At 35.1% G+C, this 16,931-nt stretch overlaps 2 protein-coding genes across 7 annotated transcripts in view; one reads left to right on the top strand and one right to left on the bottom strand.

The window, feature by feature from the left end:
• The window catches only part of LOC120624859 (neurobeachin), a 619,299-nt gene that overhangs the window by 38,182 nt on the left and 564,186 nt on the right, over positions 1-16,931 (bottom strand). The gene's annotated exons all lie outside the window — the stretch shown is intronic.
• LOC120624860 (facilitated trehalose transporter Tret1-2 homolog) overlaps positions 1-16,931 on the top strand; it is a 64,774-nt gene that overhangs the window by 21,234 nt on the left and 26,609 nt on the right. The window contains exon 1 of one of the 2 annotated variants that reach the window (XM_039891601.1): positions 12,835-13,177. The exons of the other annotated variant lie outside the window; for it this stretch is intronic. The gene's annotated coding sequence lies outside the window, so the exon portion shown is untranslated. Of the gene's footprint in view, positions 1-12,834; positions 13,178-16,931 lie in introns of those variants that run through there. 2 annotated transcript variants of the gene reach the window in all.

Here is a 16,931-nt window from a genome sequence, read left to right as displayed (position 1 = left end):
TTATTACACTTACTTAACCGTCAAGTTGTTGCCGCGGGTTGGTGGCAGATTAGAATACAGTTGTCAACACTATACCTCTTGCAGCAGGTGTTGCACGAGGCGATTTAGGGAAATTGTACGAGGCGATTTAGGGTTTGATTTAACAATTATTCATTGTAAAGTCAACATCTCCTGATGCTCCGGTTTCGGAGCGAAACGTGCGTAGAGGGTAAATTGCCGAAGATCTGTTTGGTGTGGAGTATAAGGATTGAAGAAATTATAAATTACACCATACAGATTCTCCTGCTCTGGCTCTTCTGCTGCTGGAAAAAAGCCCTCTTTATGAAAGGCCTTTAGTCTAGTAGAGGACTGTTATATATGCTATTGATGAGGCTCAACACAGAGTGGCACTTTGTGGGACGTGTGTCTTGCGTGCCCTGTGAAGTGTTACTCTGTTTAAGGGTGATGGCTTTGAACTAAGAATCAGTTGGGTCATCTGCTTGGTCTCTCAGCCCTTACTAGCCCTTACTAATAATATAAATGCTAAAGTGTAATTGTTTGTTTGTCCTTTCTTCACGCCCTAACTAAGCAACCCTAACTTTATTTTTGGGATAAAGTTCGTTGAAAGACTGAGAGTAAGATGGTCTAGGATTCCCAAGGGTTTTGTGAAAACCCCTTAAAAACGAGGACAAAGAACCGCATGCAACAGCTAGTTATTAATATAAAAAGGCGTAACGACAACATAATGCGTATAGCATGGCGCCGTAAGCAAGCGGCACGAAACTATGGAAATCAACCAATTATCACAAAATTTGCCAATAAAAAACCTTTATCCATTAGAAATCTATGTCCAGTAGAGACCTCCATCTTTTAAAGCAGAGATGTAGCACGAATAGTCAGAAGTAAATAGTATTTTTATGCGTTCAGTTTTATGCCAGTTTTGCCTGCATGTATCATTAAATGTAATGTAAGAACTCAAGAAAATCCTAGATTAGGCACTTTAACATTACAAAAATAAAAATCAATTTTAAAAGCCAATCAAAGAAAAGAATGTTGTTCATACAAGTATTTTTTGAAACGCATACGCATAAGAAATGACGGAAGAATAAATTTAAAAAAATGATTTAAATTTCGTTTCCTTGATGGTATATTTTATTAACTTTCAAATTTAATTGGCAAAGAATTAACAAAGCAACAACAACAAACATTAACAAAACAATAAATGCAAAATACTTTTTGCATTTATTATATCTGTATCTATAAAAAAATAACTGACTATTTGACTGACTGGCTGATCTTTTAACGCACAGTTCAAACCACGGGACTGATTGGACTGAGACTTGATACACATAAACAACCGTGTAATTGAAAACCGAAATAATACTTCAGAGGCTTCGGAGATACATTATTAACTGTCTCTAAGACTTATCTGTGAAACCGATAACCGATGCTAATAGTTTTTGAGTAAACCATTTCCATAGTTGTTACTCAATGAAATCAGATACAGCCCTAATATCACATGCAAACGTAAAATCAAGTGACTCCTGTCACTTCATTAGGAACGCGTAGCGTATCATAGGTACTATGCACGTGTCGGTCTTTTATCTTCAATAGGGTTGTCATAAGTAAACACTGAGAACATTTTGAACTAGTTTCTAAAAAACAAAAAATTGCTTCTATTTATTTAATAAATTTACAGGGTGATTACTTATGAAATATACTTATGCACCTTTCAACAGTATTTCGTAAATCCGTTACACGTTGTATATTATGATGAAAGCGGCTAAATATATTTTTAAAAATTCATCACCAAAGTGGACAAAATACGGTTTGTATGAAAATCGAATGATCAAAGCCCCGGGCAAAAGCTAGTAACAGTATACATACACATATGGATTCTAAATATATACAAACGTCAACTCATAGCTACCGAGCATTTAGTATTCACCTGATAAATGAGTAACAAACTGCCATTGTATGTATATAAGGCGATTTTATACGTACATAAATCTTTACCATCTTATATTAATTCTAAGGAAACAGTCGTTATCAGAGTGACGTGCAAAATTGTAATACTGTAACAATGACAGTGGAACGTGCGAATTATATTAATTTGCACTGAATGAAAGAAAAGTGCTTACTAGTTAATCAACTTGTGCTTGTTTGAAAAAAAACATATTTGTTCTTTTATAAAAAAAAAAAAAACTTTTAGTGTTTTTAGGAAAAAAAGCTGTTTGTACAACTTGTTTTGACGTATTTATTATTTTTATAAACCAGTTAACGTATAAGCTTAAAACAACATCCATAGAGTGAGGGAGAACTACAAAAAAGTCAAAAAGGTTTATTTCGAAAAAACAACCTGTATGTTCTTTTCTTTAATTCGTGATTTTAATGTTATCCCTATTCTGGGAACGCACAAAACATATTTTGTTTAAATAAAACTATCGCGCAAGAGTGTATATGTTGTTATGTATTTGCCTGAGTTTAGCGACCATGATCATGCCAATCTAGACATATTTATACGTGCACTTACAACTCAAGTGGGTTTTACAACAATTAAAACAATGTCTGCCATCACGAAAATACTAACACACTATATATTTTACTGTAACATGTTTGTAGATTTCATTGTCTTCGGCGGATGCGGCGTGACTTTTAAGCCTGTAGCTGCACGTAAATAGTTTAATTATATTAATATTAAGGCTTTACCTTTATGATCATCATCATCGTCATTTATCAACACACTAGCGGTTCCTCGCAACTTCGTCTTTGTGAAAGTCAAGTTTAAAAGATAGACATACGCTGTTTGATTATTTTTAGAACTTTTAAACAACTTTGTCATACATGATTTTATCGAAACTTCAACCGTTTACGCGCACGTAGCGGAGGCACTCGAAAGGAAAAGAAAACCCCGATTTTGAAACATTCTTCATTGGTGCTATGCTAAGCTATTGTTCTTAAGGTGTACACAGGGTAGGTACAGGTCTAATCTTAGATTGAGAAAAAAAGCTCCTTTTCGCGTGCTTTAGTAGGTGGGCATGTTAATTCTTACCCTTGTCAGCAAAGGCAGGAGAAAAAAATTTACTAAAAAAATCTTACATAGTGGAACAACAGCAAAAAAGGGTCAGTTATTTTCTGAGATCGTATATAAATGTTTATTCTATTTTATCCTCGCAAGTGTGATGAAAATCGTCGTGTGAAACGCGTTTGGTACATAACCCAATATTACACTCTTGGCTTTCTTAGCGCGCCTAAAACCGCCTCGACTGTAAAATGCAATGTAACCAAACTTGATGCATAATCTACTATTACTTAGTTACTATCCTCAAAAAATATGAGTATGAATAAATAAATTATTATAATAATAATACTTAAATCGTTCAAAAAGTATCACAACTGGTTGGTATTGAATCTAAGGCAGGTTCTTTATTAAACGGAGCTTCTTTATAGGTACTTTAAATAATTTGTTCTAAACCTACTTTTTTTATATTGTGTGTATCTGTTAGTCACAATGTCGTGCTATATGTTTCTCGGTACCTTATGAATGGCAGTTTAAGGATAATACGTATTATTTACATTATATGTACATATTGAACCAGCCGCAGAATTTGGCATAATTTCTTTGTTACGCTATGACTACGCAAATCGTGTTATGAATATTAACAAACCTATAATGATAATAAAAAAAACCCACATACATACACGTATATTAAAGCATAGTCAAGTTTATATTACCTAACGTATTTAAAGAATATAATTAATAGTTGATTTCATTCGTTTATAATCAGTCCGAGTATCCGGACTGATTATAAACGAATGAAATCAACATTTCATTTATTCGTACAAACCTGCATTGGCCAGCATAAATTGTCCGAATTTTAAATCCTTCTTATGAGGTGCAATCATAGTTAAGTGAGGGTTTTTTAAGCAGAGCATCTACTCATCACGCTGCTCCAATGCGGGTTTGCGGGAAAACACGCATAAGTGTGTTAAATGAATTTCTGTCTATTGGTCGTTATAATAAATTAAACCTTTCAACTTGAAGACACGACATTTTATTTGTTAAAATTATTATTGGAAAAAAAACACAATAATATCTACGGTAATTACACGGGATGTAATCACGTTATGTAACAAGCGGCGTACGGTTACGGCGATCGGTTTACAGCCGTCTCGTGTTACAAATATTGTTTACTTCGCTTATGTAACAAATAATTAACAGCTAAACGACTTGTTAGTTAAGTGTTATCATAATTACTACCATCAGTTTATGACGATGCGAAAAATCTGATGGGATGGGCAGTGGCGTGCACAGAAGGTATGCACAGGGTATGCAGATGATATAAAATGAAGAAAATCTCCACTACCAAAATAAATTTTGTAACTCTTACAATGCCTATCCTTAAGTTTTTATAACTCGTACTGCAGATTTTCTTCATTTTATATCATCTGCATACGGTCACACCCTGTGTATACCCTCTATGCACGCCACTGGGGATGGGTTGACATCTGTTGGGCGGCTGCAGGCATTCCATTTCTACGGATAAGAAATCAAAATTAAACTTTAAAAATATTCTTTTGTGTTTGATTTATCATCGTTATCAACTGATTACTTGTCCACTATACATATATATGTGGTATAGGGCACGAGTCTCCTTTAAGACTGAGAAGGGTTTATGTTCTTCTCCAACACCTTGGCCAGCCAAGTGCAGACTGCCGCACTGCGCACACATTTGAGAACGTTATGCAGAACTCTCAGGCATGCAGCTTTCCTCACTATGTTTTGCTTCACCGTAAAAGCATATCATCATATTTTGCTTAAAATGCACATAATTCCGATAATTATGCACCACATTATATTTCTAAGACTGAATGGAAAGCCTACCTACTAAGTACTAAGAACTACTGTTTCAAGTAACGTACCTTTATTACAGTTGTCACATAGAGGTTACCTAAAAAACTAACTGTAGTGAAATTATATTTAAGTGTACGTTGAGCGCGTTTATTTGAATGACGCCGACCAATTTAGAACTTGATTTCTCATTCAAAGAATTAGAAATCAAACGCCATTGTGACTTGACTGCGTTTTATTTTTATAAGTACCGATCCAAATTGTTTAATCAATTATTATTTACAACTCGCTGAACCCTTCCAAGCTTCGCTTTATCTCTTTCTTTTATACCTACAAAAACTACCTAATTACTAAGAATTGTATTATACCCGTTTTGCAGTACTTAAAATCGTGAATGACGTTGTCCTGGGTTCAATCGTCTAAGAAGTAACAAAGTTATAAAAAACAGCGCTAACCACTGCGCCTAGGAGGTCGTCAGTACGCGATGATAACCATAAATAACCTCAGGCATTAGGCATATGGGGTTGCGAATTATTAAGGCAACAGAAAAAAAGATGAAAGAATGTTCCAGATAGTGTAAAAACTTTAACTAATTTACACATTCACGCGCATAATACATCTGTAAAGAAATCAAAATAATGCGACTACTAAAATTATTTCCCTTAGATCTGATCATTCGAATAACATATGAGAAATAAAATTGATAGATATACGATACAAAAACTGTTATCACATCATATTTATTCTGTCCATAAAATTGCGGTTGACAAATCAACCCTTAATTTTATACTTATGGTCATATAACCTCCTTTCTAAATTATCGTGTATATCTTAAGTAGCACCAATATTAGAGTGAATAGGAATTTAATAGGCGAGCGCTAACCTACCTTCCTCATCATTGCTTTCGTAGGCGTGACTGTCGTGAAGCGCAAGTCTATAAATAACAACAATCCTTGACTCTTTTCTCAGATCGATATAATTAACAGAAATAAAACTAGAAGCATTCGTGACAAATAGTCGCCATTCTCCCGACATACGCACACATACAACCAGAGTCGTTCTAACTTCCGATTTCCGTATGACGCTGCCTATTGCGGCGGTATATACTAAATATAATAATAATAATAGATTAATCTTTGCTTATAATTTACCGTATTCTAGGAAAACTAAATGGCGAGTAAGAAAATATATTTTTAGCACTTTAGTGTACTATTATAAATTTACTTGTTATGTTATGGTATATTTTTCCTTAGCTGGATTAAAAAAGAGTGACAATTTGCAGGTTATTTTCGATATCACGCGTAACCATTCATTCTTGATGCGAAAAAACAATGCAACACTGCAAAAAGTAATCCTACTTATAAGCTGTTCAGAGCTTCTATATTAGTTGTGTAACCTACCTGCGCTTTTACTTCGTTTGCTCGGCTCGTAAGGAATACTTCGTAACCTTTATAAGATTCCTCGAGGAATTAATTGACTCTTATCTATCGATTCTATAAAATATTCTTCAGAACTGACAGGTAGTTCCAGAGCTTAGCGTAAGATGAATGAATGGACAGATAACGGAGTGATCTAATAATATTTAGTGACTTTTTAGTGTATAGTAGGTATGTTAAAAAAAAAAATTAATATTCATATAAAATAACTTTATATTTTATTTAAGAATTTATTTTATCACACTTTTTCTATTTTTATAGTCAAGTATGCAGCTAGGACAGGCAAGACAAGCATATTTACATAAACTTAGATGCAAGTAAGTGGGTAAGCCAATTGCTATGTAGGTAATAGGTGTAATTTATAACTTGAAGCAATTTCCCGGCCGTATTTCCCGGAAAAATAGCAAACCATACAATCTCGTGATGATAATGGTACATTCATAAACAATTTTCATGGGATTTTTGCGTTAGTTCATGAATTTACAGTAATGAGTTGTATGTACTCTACTTCAGCTTGGATTGTACCTTTATTGTTTTTTTTTTTTTTTAATAAATAGAAGTGATGATATCAGCGAAACGAAGTAAAGTGAGGCGGTGATAGCCTAGTGTTTAGAATTTTAGGCACTCTTTTATGGCAACCGAGTTTGATTAACGGCCTCGAACATTACGTACTTAAGCGTGTTTGTAATCGAAGCAATTAAAATATCACGTGCTTTAACGGTGACGGAAAACTCTCGTTAGGGAATCTGTATGCCAAAGAGTTCTCCATAATGTTCTCGAAGGCGCGTGAAGTCTACCAATCCGCCAAAGTGGTGGATTACGGCCTAAACCTTGTAATTCTTAGACTCGTGCAATATTGGGCCATAAATGCGTTGATAATGATGAAGATTTCTTCAAAGGACTTTTGCCTATAATCGTCTGATCACTTAACGGTGGGACTGATTTCCCATCTTTCTCAAACTTCTTCCTTAACTCCCTTCTGATTGGCCACTACATGGTGACGTAGCCTGTGCTCGTAGCGGAGCGCTACGTCGCGCGTTTTAAGAAAGGTCTTTATAACACTGAAATATGTTAAAGTTGCTAAATTCACTAACAAATATATGATGATTATAGTACTTAACACAATTCAGTTGGAAATAAAAACATTTTCATTCATTCATTTAAATTCATTTAAATTGCATTGGGTATAGCGAAAAGGTTTTAACAGAATTTCATATAATGTTAAGGAACTATTTATATACCAGTTTATGACCGAACCTGAAAAACTAAATAAACAGAGTACAAGATAATCCTTACTTAATTATAATATTTTTACGTGTCTTCTCTAAAATAAGCTAAAGTGTACAATCGTGATATTTAACCATGTCAGTTACGCTGTACGTATTTATCAAAAGTCGATAAGTCTTTCGAGCAAAGGAGTGGAGTGGGCGCCTATAAAGCCTGATTAGTAAATTTTTCCCGTATGAACATAAATCCACTATTCTATAGAATAAATATGTTTCGGGCCAACGCGTCGCATCACCCCCACGTTTTGAATGCTTGGTAAAATAATTATTGCTTAGCTCCTTAGGGTCTAATCATTTTGCTATTTTCTTCTCCAAGACATGGGCTATCGAATGAAAACAAAAATCAAATACGCTCGGTAGTTCCGGAGAGTAACGCGAAAACTGTTATTTCAGCTTTATTATTAGTCTAAAGTATAGATATAGTTAAAGATAATGGTACATTTAGTTAAGTGTACAACTATTATGTAGTCAAGATAGATTTATACCCGATAAACTGTTTGCAACATTGTCACAGTGAATTACTTGCGACGAACCATTTGAATCCCATGGTTAGCAGTGTCAGTTCATATATATCAAAATCTTATTCCCTGATATCCTAAAAGGTTTTTTATCTCACTACAAGTAAGTGCTTTACTTTAAACTACAGAACCAATTGCAGCTTGATTAAAGGCTGCCCCCAACGCTGGGTAGACGGGTTGGTGATAGAATCGAATTGTGAGTTATAATGCAGCAGTCTAAGATGCCAGCCGGCTAACTACTTTAACCGGCTCTTTTTTTTAAACCAGCAATTCTTTGTTTATAGGATAGTAACTAGCCAAGGTGAAAGCCCACAAGACCAGATACAAACTTATGATGTTAAGTCCACATAGTATATCAACATATTTTAACAAATGATTAAGATGTGATGTGAATAATATATTTTGCTCTTGGAGCTTTAATCACCTAATATTTGAAACCTTCAATCACGTAAAAATTGCAAATCGCAAATGACCGTCCCAGGGACCTACACTCGTATTGCCTTATATAAAATACTTTTAATTCCCTTTAAAAAAAAAACTGCGATGACGTGTGACTTAACATCAGCACTAAATATTAGTCGACAGCGCTGGGTAAGAAAAGTTGACCCAAGTAAGTAATTGTGGGATGAAGAGTTCTGTCCTCTTTCTCCAATCATATTCATCAGATCTACACGAACAACTTACTACGGACAAAACTCTGAAGGTATAACCTATTGAGATATTTCAAAAAGATCAGACTGTTGGTGATGCGACTATTGGTGAACTTGATTAACTAACCGTATTTTACAACTATTCGCGCCTACCGGCTCGCCTATATTTTCAGTCGCCTAAGAATTCTCGATAGTGCTCAATAAATGGGTGAAAGAATCGAACTACGCCTAAAACTCGTAACCATACTATTTCCTCGTAATAGATGGCAAATATGCATAGAGGTAGTTGACTCCTCTTCAATTATGTATGCATATATTCGAACCCGGTATGCAGAATACTTATCCTAGATAAGAGTACATCTGTCTAGGTTGACACTTGTTTTACTAGTTCTGTTAAAGTCTAACGCACATTACTTTATTCAAATGTCTATCTGCTATAACTAAGAGATACTGGCAAATCGCGTCAAAAGTGATCAAATATATGATGACGTGACGCAAATGGTGTCGCAGGCTACCGCTAGTGAACTAATTTTATTGGTGGCAAAATCATTAATTTATTCATTCAAGCCAATTTCTTATGACACTTTCGACGTGTGTACTGATGATAATGGTAAAACTTGAAATAAAACCTTTATAAATATTGCCATTCTGTTATAAAAGACAACGATAAAATATTTAGTTTGAGGTTTTCATTGTGAAAGACGTGTCAGGTGACAATGATAAGGTACGATAAATTATAGAAATTATGTCGTCTGCATGGAATTCCTGTTTTAAGCCTTTTCCAGAGCTTAAAGGTTTGAAATGTGGCCAGGATGTGTTTCATTTTTGTGCTGTCGTAACTCAATCCAGACCTTGATTATAACTGCGAAATAAACATTTACATATATTCACGAACTTCCACAGTTTTATATAATATACAATACAGTGAAGTGGGAATAGTGAAATTTGTGTTTTGTGATGTGATGTTGCATGTAATTAGGTATGTTAAATGTTATAGTGCACAATAATGATGCATGGTGACCGGCCCTTATTAGTCGAAACTGGCAACCCACGTACCGTATTCGGAAATTGGTATAAAATATAATTAAAAAAAAATCCAGCTAAGATCAGAGTGCCGCTTGTTTCCAGCGGCTACCAGCAACTTGTTACTAAACCGTATTTTCTGTCCATTTATAAATTATATTACTCTTTCACTATGGTATGGTGACCACCATGAAAACTTTATAAGTATACAGAAACTATCGAACGGTACACAGGAAGGCTGGCCATCAGATGTAGAAGCAGTGGATGCCCGTCGGCTGATTTGAGGAATGGTATAGGTGCCTGTGTGATATTGAATGTAGAACAGTGGAAAACAAACTGCAAAGTTCACATGACGTATGCCACCGGAGTAACCATTCAATCTTACATGATTTTCGTACGTTACAGTCAACGCGTACCTTTAACCATTGCACTTTGAATGTTATCACTGCATTAAATAAAAAAAAAATCCATAGTGTGCGTCAAGCTTTTTAAGATTATGTACGTGCACTTATAACTGTTACTGTAGAAGATTATGTTATTAAAATCTATAGATTTATTGCTCACGTTTTTCTGTCCCTGTCCCTCTTAAATTTCTCTCAATTGCAAAGATAGAGACGGCGTGAAAATAAACGCGTGGCGGTTGGTACGTAAACATTGTCGTCTCTCGGGAATCAATTCTATATATAAAAATAGCAATTTATGTATTCTGTTTACGCTTCGCCGAAAGAAAGTCTAAATATATCTTTAATTCTTTGTCTGGCAGATTCGTATGAATAAACAAAGCGTTTCGTTTTTTCGTGGATAAAAATGTATTCTAGCAGTTTTTTAAATCTAGCCTGTTTCTATTCGAGATCGCATCGTAGCGAAACGTTAGCGTCTTGCAGTTGGATAGGAACTAAGCCGTTACAACCAATTCTGACCCAATTAAGAAATGCTATATGTTCATAAAGCAATTGTGGTCCTAAGTAATATAGAAGCCTATATGTAAAATTTTCCTGGTACTGTTTCTTATCAAATGTAGGTTATGACTAGTATCTGATAAATATTTGCTACTTTTATCGGGTCTGTCTAAATTTGCATGTAAAGCTGTTATTTACTACCGGTTTCTAAAAGGAGTTTATCAATTCGACGAGATTTTATGAACGTGTTAAAGTTAACCATTTTCGTCTATTCTTTTATTTATATAAAGTTAACCTTTAAGGTAATGTTAGGTTATATAAAATTGATAGCTTTTAAAGTTTGGGGAATATAGTTCAGGAAACTTTTGAACATATACTTGAGATTTAAGACATTATTTTCTAATACATACTAAACAAGATTGTGGTCAGTTTCAGTCAATAGGTAGTGTTTCTTTACTGGTTAACAAACAACAAACACGGAATCCTGTTACCATCTAAAATTCATTAATATGAATATTAGGAAGAACTTTCCAAAAATGATTTTGGTAAGTTCTCTCTTATTCTATATATTCATTAGATGATATATTAATCTGCGAGGAGCATCTGCACAAACTCTAGATGCTCTTGAAAACGTGCTCTCAATTTCTAGCACACACTGGGATTGGCTTTCCACTCTAATTTTTTCCTAATTTGGCCCACTAAATAAGATATACGAGTGTCTCTGGAAGTAGATTATTAAGGGTGTATAGTAATTTTATTGATATAGAATTCGAATAAAGAATGTCAGTGTTATTGTCATGTCAGGAGATTGGTACATGTTTTCTTACGTTTATTTCTTTATTAAATAAAACCAAATATCTCTTGGTTTCGTCTTCATATCATTTCAATTATCCCATATTACCCGTATTACAAAATAAACAAAGACTGCAGTCTGTCCATTGGTAAAATACAGCTCAACGTACCTAGGTTTAAAAGACTTTTTCCTAATAATAAACATAAAATTACTCAGTGAAACGTTCGTACAAATAAACTGTTTGATATTGTTCACAGTGATCGTTAAGATGCATTGTCTCTTAAGTACCTCATAATACTGAACTTTTAACTTTTCTATTAGTACGAGTTAAACAAAGGTACTCGTAGTTAGTTTTATCACTTTGTACAATTACTGTAATTATGTGACGATCCGCCAAACCAATCGGGTATTTACCTATTTTGGTTATTAGTTTTCTAACAGTTCATCATAATCATCATCATAAACCTATTACACGGGTCTGCTGTCAGAGTTAGAACGTTTTAGGCCGTAGTTTTCGTTTTCCACGCTAGCCAACTGCAGATTGGTAGACTACACACGCCGTTGAGAACTCTCAGGCATGCAGGTTTTCTCACAATGTTCTCCATCACCGTTTAAAGCAAGGGATATTTATAAATGCACATAATTCCGAAAATCAGTGGTGCGTGCAGGGGCTCGGTCTTCACGAAAGGAAAGCCAAAGCCTTACTATGACAAGACTATCACCGCTTCAGCTGTGGTTCATTCAATGCATATTGTTTAATTAAAGTTAGTTTGTGTCTCGGCACGCACTATTAACTTTACGGAGTTATGTGCAATGTGCATTTTGTTAAGATGTCACTTGTTTTGATCGTAGAGGGACACATGCATGCCTGCGAACTCAGACATGCAGGTAACGTTTCCTAACGATGTTTTCGATGATAATAAAAAAAAATAGCTTCAGAAGCCACTCCAAATTAATTTGACCAACTTAGGTTAGTTAGTTTGTATTTCTTATCAATTTCATTCTAGCGAAGTACCCATTGGTTACCAAATCACAACAAGATACTCCGATGGAGTCTTCCATCCCTCCGAGAGCTGATCTCTAGACAGATGGATTATGGACTTTAACCATTTCTTTAAGTTAATGTCACACTTTCTTTGGGCCTCTGTTGATATCAGATATTCAAGTGATACCATGATTTATAAGGAAGCGCAACATTAAAGTAAATTAGGTTGTTCGGCGCAGTCTCCCATTATGGTAAATATATTTTAATCCGCGCAGAGACGGAGGCGGATGGCTGTGGTTATTAGCGTTCGGAAACAGATGCTCCGTTCCGCAAACAAACCATATTATCAGCTGCGAGTAAAAGTTACAACAATAATGCGTTATAAAACTAGTGGCGGCAACGAAAAGCAGCTTCAGTGCGGCCGAGAGCAGCGCAAGGTCAAGAGCATACAACCTCTTTCGAAAACAGTCGATCGCCAGTTCCTTTGCTGTGATGTGATAGGCATTAAATTAAAAAAATATAAATTAAATTGAAACAAAAATAGAGCAAGACATCCAATTGTTGCTCATTTAAAAAATTTAAAAGGTGTGCACGTGCGTGTTCTAAATTTAAAACTTCGCGCGCTGTGTCGAAATTCCCGCGTAACATTGTGTTCGTCAATTTGGGGATATTGTATGTGACATTTATTTATATTTTTTTAGAGAATTAGTGAGTTTTGATAGAAATCAAGTTGGGGCGCTCTACAGATCATTCAGAGTAAGTATTTTAATATAAAAAATAAATGTTTTTGTTTGAAATGTAGTTTGTATCAGCAAAAAGGGCATCAGAAATTCAAAACATTATTTCAAATCAGAAATTAAAATAATACCTTATGTTAATATTTCAAAATTATGCGTGTTAGTGAAATTGGATGACTTTTTAAACAAATGCTGACAAGCCTACTTAACCACTTATGCTTACTTTTACTGTAAATAAATACAACAATTTTATCCATCCATTCCACTGAGAGAAATTAAACTTAGTAAATAAATTTAAAATAAATTTAATTTAGTCCTAAACCCAAAACGGACGAACTTTTAAAATTCAACCCCTTAGTGAGGGAACATGTATAAAAATCTCCAATTTTATATCGTCTATATTCTAGGTGCAAAATGCCGAGGATATTTATTGTACGGTTCATGCATCGGTAACTCTTATAATTTTAACCCATAAATCATATGGATCGTCCAAGAAATAATATTTTTCTACGTTTCACACATATTTTTTACACGTGTTTATTCAAAACACTGGATTCTTATCAAACTACAACATGACGTTTATTCACGTAAGCAACCAGTGAGTAGGTAATAACTAACAATATTGCTCTGCGCAAGCATTCGGCTGGTAGGAGGCTTCAGCCGTTCCCACCGGCTTACCGATGAAGACGTGCGACCGGGAAAATTAGCGTTCCGGTACGATGCCGGGTAGAAACCGATTGGGATGATGAGGGATATGGGATTAACATAACTACTATAACCCTAACAGGTTAGTCCGTTAAATTGCAGTCAAGGGCTAACTTGTTCTAGCTTATTAATATCCCACAGCTGGGCATCTTCATTAACACCAGAGAAAAATAAACTAAGACCACCACGTTGCTCGAATGCGGTACCTACCAACCTTAACGTACTCTCCAAGGCATAATACAAATTTCATGACTGCGGGCTGGCACTAATATTACTGTTAGAAAAACCGTTAAATTAATATTTTTCATACAAACCTAAATTTTGCTACAAACCCAGGGCCTTGCGTACTCGTTGTAACCACTAGACCACCGAGGCTAGAATAGACTAACAGTTAGCAGGGCTTCACGCAGATGTTTCTCGTTTGCAGAAAGAAGAAGTCCGCTAGATTCCTAACTGAAATAGTTTACGTTGAAATGGATTTAATAATGCCCGCGGTAAAATGTTAGTATATACTTCTGTATCCTTCAAAGTGCGTGCGTTTATCAATTTTAAACCAAGAAATTTTTAAGAGCGATAGATAATCTAGGTTACTAAAAAAACAAGATTTTCGAAGAAGCTTTTGTTATTTAAATAAAACGTCATAACAGTTGTCTTATGACTTTGTATTGTTGTTATACCCAAAAATCGTTTAACGTCATAGTCTTAAAAATGGTTAAGCTAAATTGTATTATACTCGTATAGTTACACTAAACTGATATCTTAGGTACTTTCGTTTTTGTATACGACGCGACCCACTTACATTATTCTCACTTCGTTCTATATAAACGTTAGTGAACTTCTCATTGACGCATGAAGATAATGATAATATAAAATTGTATTCAAAATATTTTTAAAATCGCGGGAGAGGACAAGGCAACGCGACGTGTAGACACTTGGGAAACATAAACTCGGTACAGTTTTCCAGCCGGCTTAACTTTACGTCTTTTAAGACGTGCCGCTAAGCGATTTCGCGTTCCTGTACGATACTGATCAATATTATGAATTTAAATATAACTGCCATTCCCCTAATAGGTTAGCCACTTGTCTCGACCAGGTCAGGAGATTAACTTGTAGGAATAAAAAAAACTAGTATTCAAAGAGTGTCCGTAAAGAACCTATTTTCATTAATTAACTAGTGAAAAAGCCAATGTGTTCGTGCGAAAAAACAATAAGGAAAGACATATATATATATTTAATGATATTTTCAAGATGTTAAAAGGACAATCAATTAATCTTCTCCAAAGGGCCGAGTAGCGCAGTGGGCAGCGACTCTGCTTTCTAAGTCGAAGGTCGTGGGTTCGTTTCCCACAACTGGAAAATGTTTGTGTGCTGAACATGAACGTTGTTCAGTGTCCGGGTGTTTATCTGTATATTATAAGTATTTATGTGTATTATTTTCAAAAAAAAATATTCATCAGCTATCTCAGTACACATAATACAAGCTACGCTTACTTTGGGGCTGGATGGCGATGTGTGTATTGTCGTAGTATATTTATTAATTTAAAAAAAAAACGCCGAATGAGGAAAAACTTAAGGATTTTATCCCTAATTTTTCAAATTATAAACAAGAGAAATGGTATTACTCTGATTTTAGAGCTTCCAACCCAGAAGGGTAAACCAGGAGCTTGTTTATGGTATAGGCATCGATGGATAATTCCATAATCTCACGGGACATCAGAAATTCTATGCAGTCGAAGTTGTTGGTATTCGCTAGTCCATTAACCATTCATATAGATTCTACATTAATTGACTAAGAAAGCAATAACAATAAAAGCAATATTATCAGCAGAATCGTAATAGTATGGTCAATTGGTCAGGGATACTTGACCTCTACGGACGTACGCCTACGCATGAGTTCTCCTTCTACAATAATCAGTTAATATTAGACTTTTCGCACCAACGTCAGCAGATACATGTGTTATTGTTTATTCGTGTTGCCAAAAAAAAAACTTGTTATCATTTAGATAGCTGTTGAGCTGTATTGTTTTTTCGCCATCCTCTTCCCACCCGATTGTCGTCCATTGTTGTAGGTACGTAGATATAGTGTCATATATAAGCAGTACCTACCCTATGAATTCTACCGAATACAACTTGTGATACATATTTCTTCCAAAACAAACCTTTATTCTAAGGCCGACAGTGCATCGCTCTTTCCTCTATGACAGAGTAAAAAATGCAAAAATAAAGATTTTTGAAATCCGAATGAGATTTGCGTGCGCAAAGTTTTCTTAGGTTACTCCATATAGTTACCACAGGGGCTAAGAAATCGTTACAGTAGAGTAGTAAATCAAGCATTTAAGTGCATTTGTAGTAGAAAAGCGGTGATAGCCTAATGATTAGGGGCTTTCAGCCTACCTTACGATGTGACTGAGTTCGATAACCTCTAACATTTAAGAGTTATGTGCAATTTTAATTTGGGGAATTTAAATAAACAAATAATAAATATACTACGACAATACACACATCGCCATCGAGCCCCAAAGTAAGCGTAGCTTGTGTTATGGGTACTAAGATGCCTGAGAAATATTTTTATGAATTTTATACATAAAAACTTAGAAAATACACATAAACACCCAGAAACTGAAAAACATTCATGCTCATCACACAAACATTTTCCAGTAGTGGGAATCGAACCCACGGCCTTGGGCTAATCGCCCGTCAATTTAAAATATCACTTGTCTTAACGGTGAAGGAAAACATCGTGAGCCCGAGGCCTGCATGCCTGAGAGTTCTCAACAGTGTGTGTGAAGGCTACCAATGCGGGCCAGCGTAGTGGACTACGGCCTGAACACTCCTCATTCTGCGAGGAGACCCGTTCCATGCAGTAGACTGGTAATGGATTTAGATGAAGATGATGTAGTATTGTATTAGAGTAACTCTTTATTTATGAAACTGAAAATCCATATATAATGATGTACAGTACGATTTCATCACTACAGCAACTGTACACATCGGGCAAAACTGTACCTACCCAAAACATTAGTGAACTATCTAGAAGCAAACACATAAGACTAATGATAAGAGTAGGA

Source organism: Pararge aegeria, chromosome 7, assembly GCF_905163445.1.
Source record: "Pararge aegeria chromosome 7, ilParAegt1.1, whole genome shotgun sequence".
NCBI lineage: Eukaryota > Metazoa > Arthropoda > Insecta > Lepidoptera > Nymphalidae > Pararge > Pararge aegeria.
Note: the sequence above shows the minus strand (reverse complement) of the source record. Positions and strands in the feature narration are given on the sequence as shown.